Below are 7,534 nucleotides of genomic sequence, written 5' to 3'. Positions count from 1 at the left end.
CGGGGCTGGCACGTGAAACCCCAGGTGATGGCCAGCCATGGAGGGAGAGGGGACAGAGAGATCTGGCATGGGGCCGGAGGCAGAGGCCCAGGGGCCAGGGCCGGGCCGGCAGCTGTGCCAAGGCGGTCGCCTCCTTCCCCCAGAGCCAGGGCAGAGAGGCAGGGCCGTGCCCCACACAGGACCTGGTGGCCCTCCAGCCGCCACCATGGGTGGCTGGAAGCCCTCAGGGAGCAGGGGCAGGGGGCAGTAGGGGGCTCAGAGCTGCCAGGGCCACAGACTGTGGAGTGGGACTTGGCCAGGAAGGAGAGGGAGAGGAAACCCTATGTGGGCCGGGAACTGGTCCAGTGGGGAAAGGAGAGTGGACAGGAGCTAGAGCGGTGGGAATATGAGAGATGCCAGGGGCTGCCCCAGTGGGGAGATGTGAGGGTCCAAGGACTGTTCCCTTGGGAATATGAGGGACACAAGGAGCCTTCCCGATGGGGAAATGAGAGCGTCCAAGAGCTGGACCAGGTGGAATATCAGAGATATCAGGGACCTTCCCACTGGGAAGACATGAGAGTCGAAAAACGGTTCCCTTGGGAATATGAGGGACACAAGGAGCCTTCTCGATGGGGAAATGAGAGTGTCCAAGAGCTGGACCAGTTGGAATATGAGAGATACCAGGAGCCTTCCCAATGGGGAAATGAGAATGTCCAAAATCTCCGTGAATGGGAATATGATAGATACAAGAAGCATTCTCAGTGGGGAAATGTGAGAGTCCACGAACTGTTCCCATGGGAGTATGAGGGACACAAGAAGCCTTCTCAATGGCAAAATGAAAGTGCCCAAAATCTTTACCAGTGGGAATATGAGAAACACTGTGAGTCTTCCCAATGGGAAGGCTCTACTGACCAAGAGATGTACAAAGAGGAAGTCAGACAAGACCCAGAGCTGTCCCAAAGGGGACATGGGAGAAACATAGAGGAGTTGCAGAAGGATGCAGAAGAGATCGCCATCCACACTATTTGGATCAATCCCAAGTACGCACAGTTCCTGCAGGACCCCGACGCTGCTCCCCAGGACTCGGACAGGGCAGCAGCTTCTCCTGCCTTGGCTGAGCAGGTGAAGGCAGCAGGGGCACAGAGCCAGGGCCCTGCCCTGCACAGCCCCAGCAGCCCCCCAGGCCCCTCAGCTCCCCAGGAGGGAGCCCAGGCCCTCAGGGAGCAGCCGGCTCCCCCCAAGAAACGCCCGTCCCGCTGCAGGGGGGGTACTGCGGGCGCTGCTCCGCTGGCCCTGCCTGAGGGCACAGCCGGACAATCAGTGCCCGCTGCCAGCGCCAGGCCCGGCCCCACAGGCCCAGAGCCTGCCCGGTGTCACACGGGCTGCCTGTGATGGCCAGGGCCCAGGGACATCGGCTCCTTGTCGGGAGAATGGCCTGGCTGAGGCTTAGGGCTTGAGAGGCACCAGCCATGTCAGATCCAAGGGCAGGTGCACAAAGCTCAGAGAGAAGGAGTTCCTGCTCAGAGGGGACACTAAGGGTGCAGAGTGACAGCCACAAGGACATTCGGCAGAAGTTCCCAGATAAGGACAAAACTCATAAAGCCAACTCAGCAACTGTGCTCCAGCTGGGGAAAAGGTACTTCTGGCACGGGGAGACAGCAACTACCAAATCCTGGCCCAGTGACCCCAGGAACCCAGCAAGAAAAAAGAAGAGTTAGACTGAGAACAGAGAAAGACTACTTAGCATAAAAAGCAAGGGAATCTTTAAACCAGTAGAAGAAAAGTATCAATACTGAGATATTAATGCCAAGATACTAATATTTATTGTTAAGTTATTGTAAATTAATATTATTCAATAATAAGATAAAATATTACATCAGTATTTAATACATACAGAAACAAAATACCATTATAAAATACAAATATAAATATTGTATAATATTTAATAGTTTTAATGTCTATATATAATAAATATTGAGAAATAATATATTTTGAATATTGTAAGATGTCAAAAATGTAATGTGTGACTTAGAACACTAGAATTCCTTCCATATAATATAAATGTAACATCTAAATATTCATATATGATGCTATAAAAAATGAAAATAATTTAAACAAAAATTAATATATCAATTTAATAAGAGAGCCATATAACTGGTAGCCAATGAACATGAATGCCTTTGTTCACTAAAATGTATAAATAGTGAAAAGTTTTGATAGTTACTGTACTGCCTTTGTGGATTTGCCACGCAGCACCTCCTCCTGTGCAGAACTGTAAATAAAGGAAAGAGCTGAACTCTGTGTGGGGATTGGCTTCTTGCACACGGGGTGAAAGAATCCCTTTTGGCACAGCAGCTTTGCCATGGCCACGTGGATAAAAGCTGCTGCTTTTCCAGGCAGGCTCAGCTGTGCCCGGCCCCTCTCGGAGCCAGACGGGCGCAGGCAGAGCAGCAGAGATCTGAAACTCGGCGGCTGCGCGGTCGCTGTGGCCCAGACAATCCCACAGCAGCCACGAGAGCCCCTCTGGGAACGAGCACCAAATCCCAGAGGGCACCTCTGCCAGCTGCTCCCCGAGTCCCTGCACCGAGGAGTTGTGGTCCAGGTGTTTGGGGAACCTACTGGGGCTGCTTGGACCAGCTGTGTGGTGTTCCAGTGAGCACCTGGCAAGCTCAGTTCCCCCACAGGGACAAGGGCAGCTGATTTGGAGATGTCCCTTGGCTCCTTTAAGAATCATTTGTCGGTGTCGTTGTCCTGGCTGGATGGCCAAGAGCAGCCTCCTACAATGGTAATGTACAATATTCTCTAACAGATATCCCAGAAGTATGGTCACTTCAGGTAAAGAAATGTCACTTTTGGATAAAGCGATTTTGATGCAATATTCCATGCTGAATTGGCATATGAGAGATGTTATATACTTTACTTTCTCTTCATCATCTCTAGAACATCCATTACTCTGAAAGCTCAGGATGTCAGATTTACAGATAAAAATCCCAACTGAGAAACTATGTGGGCTTTTTCTTCATAACCAAACATGGACCCAGCTCAGCTATGGAGAGGGCACATGGTCCTGTGGCTGCCCTTATTGCTGTGATCCTGAGAGGCAGCACTACAGAGCACAGCACAACTTCCTCCTTTCTCTTCCCACCATCCTCCCAGCCACTCCTGGGACAGATGATTTTAGATGATATTAGAACCTCTGCTATCTCTGTTGAGGATGCTCTTAACTGCTGATATGACACAACATCCATCTACTGGTTATGATTACATGGAACAGATGAATTTTCCATGGCAGGAGCACCTTTACATTTCCTGCTTTCTGTTACAAGGGCATTGATTTTTTAAAACAACCCAAAAACCTGAACTCCTGACTGGAGCAATTGCCATGTAAATACCTGTAATTTGATGCAATTCTCCAGACAGTGTTGTAAAGCTGTCAGATGTGCAAACTGAATTGCTGACTGCTAGGGGCTTAATTAAAATTCTGCTTGTGAAGCCTGTGCTTCTGCTTCATTTGTTTGTCCTTCAGTCCTTCCCCAGGGGCTCTCTGGTGCCATCACCAACAGCAGCTCTGGACATTCCTGCACCTCCAGTACATCCAAAGCTCCCAGCAGTGTCCCACAGGCTCACACACAGCCCTCACACTGACACACTGTGCACTTAGGTCTGGGCAGGGACAAGGAACATGGCTGCTGTCATCAGAAATTGTCAACTTCAGCAACTTCCCTCAAGGGTGTCCTCCTCCACTGCTCCACCCAGCACAGCCCCTGCCATCCCTCCACCCCTGGTTCAGGCTCTCACCTTTGTAGAATTCCAGCTGATATTCCATTTTCCCTCCTTAAAAGGGGGTAGTCTGCACACTTCTTCCTGCAATTCCTTGGATGTGGCACAAGGACCACCACTCAGCTCCCCCAGGGAAGGAGCCCAGAGCCCTGGGAGAGGCTTGGACACAACGTGCCCCTGCCCAAACCCTGTCTGGGTATTGAATGCAGGGAGCCCCCGACACAAGGAATGATTGCCATCTGACTCTATTGCTTCAGAATGCTGAACAATTGCTTTATTAAAACTATACTATATTCCATTAATACTATATTATAACTATACTAAAGAGATACTAAAAGATACTATAGTAAAGAAAAACCTGTGACTGTCTCCAGACAGTCAGGCACAGCTTGGAGTGATGGGTTAATTAATATAAATAACCATCACCAGAATCCAATTACCAAATCCCTCCAGGTAAACACTTTCCATAACACATGCCACATGTGTAAAACAACAGGAGCAGCAAGTAGAGATAAGAATTTTTTTCTCTTCTTCTCTGAGGTTTCTTTCCCAGGATAAGTCTTTGGGAAGTTGTGCCTGCTTCTCTCTGTGAAGAGAGATGTGGCCACATCCAGGCTGTCACCAGCATGGTGCCAAGGGAAATGGCTCCAGGGTGCTGGAGATCAGGCCCAGTGCTTCATCAGCCTTGGTGCTGCACAGTTGCCACTGCTTGGAGGAGACTTTCTGCCATTCCCCAGCAGCCACACAAATTACCAACAGCTCTGCTTGCTCTGCTCCCATCTCCCAGTGGAAAAGGCATCCTTAAAGGGCAGACAAAGCCCAGTGCTCCCTATTAGCAGGCAGATGATTACTTAACATGCAGCTAATGCAGCTTTTTTAAATCAAAAAAGCTTTTTTTCTTTTTTTTTTTTTTTAATGCAGCTTTTTGAAATCAAAAACCTGTCAGTCAGGAAGTGGCTGGTGGGACACTGCAGCTGCAGAATCCTCCTAGAAGCTTCCAGAATCAAATGCAAAGACATAAATAGTAAATTACAGAGCAAGGCAGAGCTGTGCAAAGTGTTGTACAAGCACTAGATTCCACTGACAGATGCTTTTCTGTCTTTGTGCAGGTGAATAAAGCTGCTCTGAAACTTTTTTCCTTGATAATTTGTAAGTAATACCTTAATTATTATGAATACCTGTCTGGTTTTAATTGGCTTTCTCATACTGTGGGAATTTTGGTATGGATATTAATGGACCTGGAGCCTGAGGTAGAGAGTTGCCAGCCAGTAGCAGTTTTTTTCTGCTTCTGAAGTGAAACAATAAGGTTGGGCCCATTTGGGATGAGATATTGTAATGATATTGCTGAAACAGGACTTACATTTCTTACTTTTTCACCTCAGAGCAAGAAATCAATATCAAATTTTTAGTCTAGTAGAAAGAGAAAGAACATTTTAACAATTCCCATTTCCCTACAAATCAGAATTCCACCAAAATGTATCTGAAAGTTTGAAAGTTAGTGATAAAAATGGATTAAGAGAAAGTGGAGATAGGGAAACCAGTCACTTGAAATAGAGGTTATTACTTCTTCCTTGCAATTTTTTCTGCTGTCAGAAATACCATACTGATAAAATCCCCATGCAATAGTTCTTCTCCTATCTTACTTTTTTTTTGCAATTTCTTGTCACACTGATGTCCCCCAAAACTCACCCCAGTGAGCATTTTTAGATGAATCCTCTTTTCCTATTTTTTGCCTTTTTTGATGAAGAGTTGCACTGCATTTCCATTATTACTGTAGCTAGATCAAAGCTAACTTGGTCAGCTAATGTTGTGGGGAGGGGTTTAGTCTTTTTATGAGAAAATTAACATAATTAGTTTACTTGCTACTTTTTTTATAGTCTACTGTAAATGTGAGGAATATCTGCCCAACATAATTCCAAATTTGCTTCCATTTTAACGTCATCTTCAAGTCAAGCTGAGTTCATTCTTGGATAGTTTAAATTACTTTTTTCCCCTGCAGCACTGTTTGTTAGTACATGAGTGACCTCCAGTGGTATTCCTGAAAAAAAAATAAAAGCCCTCCTGCTTGGAATACAATCAGGGAAAGCTGAGAACATTGCAAATCTCTAGTGTGTTACAGGTTGCTCCTGAGAACAGGACTTGCTCCTTTTGGAGATCCCCAGTAAGTAAAAAAGAAGTAAAAAAATCCACTCAACTGTTTTATTCTTGACCTGTGACTTAAAATTGTGCAAAGAATAGAAATATCTACTTCTCTGACTCCGCAGAACTGTGCATATTCCTTGCACCAGTATTAATGCTGGCACAAGGAAAAAAGCTTTGGAAAAATCAGGATCAGAACATTCATAGCATGTTTTATCTCACTTTTCAGAAGAATTTGTCTCAAGTGTCTTTCCAAGCTACTCTGTCTAAAAGTAGTCCCAAACAATACAATTTTTGATGTTAATATCCTTTCAAAGGGTATGGAAGAAGCATTATTGTTAATAAAAATTGCTGCTCTTCCTCCTCATCCCTCAATCACACCAGACTTTATTTAGCCATATAAATCTGAGATTGTTTTCCCACAAGGGGTCACCATAGATTAGCCTCACTGCAGGTCTTCATCAAAAGAATTTATGTTCTCACATTTTAGGATACAAAGAAAACATTCAGATTCTCAAGGCAGTACTAAAAGCATCTATTGAAGCACATAACTTTGTAATAAAATGGATCCAGTGAATCCAGTGAAAGAAAACTGCAATGGAGTAAAGCAACAACTAATTTTAGAAGTTGCATTAAAAACACACAAACAAACAAACAAAAAAAAATCACAAAAAAAACCCCCAAGAAACTGGAAAATAATTTCCTATTTCTTTTGCTTACCACAAAAATAAATTGGAAGATTCCAAGGACATTTTCTTCATTTCACCTGTGTTTAGTGATTAGTCTCATGCTGTGTACACACCACATTAGGAATTCTCTCTCTTCCCCAAGCACCAGATTGTACAACCAAGAAACCTTCTATGTTAAGGAATCACTTCAGCTCTGATTTTAAAAAGTGTTTAGGGTTGAATCTGTGCTCATGGGGTCCCAGGAAAGCCAAAAGCAGGGTCCTTGTGAATAGCAAACCTTGTCCTTGCCCTTCCATTATTAACACTGAGATGGTTTCAATGGGTTCCTGAGTGTGCTGCCTGTTCTTTCTGTTCATGTTTTTTCTGTTCAATTGACTCAAACAGCAGACATGGATAAGTCTCCATAACTTTAGTACAATGTTTTGTGACTAAGCATTTGTCCTCACCACAAAAGAAAACTTAAGTTCTCAAACCCTCTTTTAAACATTCTCTGAAGTTTAATTCATTGCTTTCACTGAAGTAAAATTCATTGGGGTGCATCTGTATAGAGAATAAAAGAAAAGCACAGTGGGATTCTGGTTTGAGTGCTTTAGGAATCTGCCTGTTAAGTATATTTAGCTTGTCAATAGTGTTGTCCATGCACTGTGGGCATCTGATTAGATGCCAAAATTGGGTGGAGCAGTAAAATCCATCCCCTGTAAGAGACAGACAGACACTTCCCCCAGCCACATCCTTCTCCCCTCCTGTCACCTGCCTCTAGAGAGCTGCACACACTTATTAAGGATGGGAGCTGGATGGGTAATAACAGGATTAGAGTGCCATTAACTGGCTTTCAGCAACATTATTTCTGCAGACCAGAAGGACTGAAAAGCAAAAAGAAATTTCATTGTTACCTTATACACAGTGGCAGCAATGTAGAAAAGCTCCTAAAGAAAGGATGATGCTGT

The sequence above is a fragment of the Camarhynchus parvulus genome, chromosome 1 (assembly GCF_901933205.1).
Source record: "Camarhynchus parvulus chromosome 1, STF_HiC, whole genome shotgun sequence".
NCBI lineage: Eukaryota > Metazoa > Chordata > Aves > Passeriformes > Thraupidae > Camarhynchus > Camarhynchus parvulus.
This window is presented reverse-complemented; position numbering follows the sequence as displayed.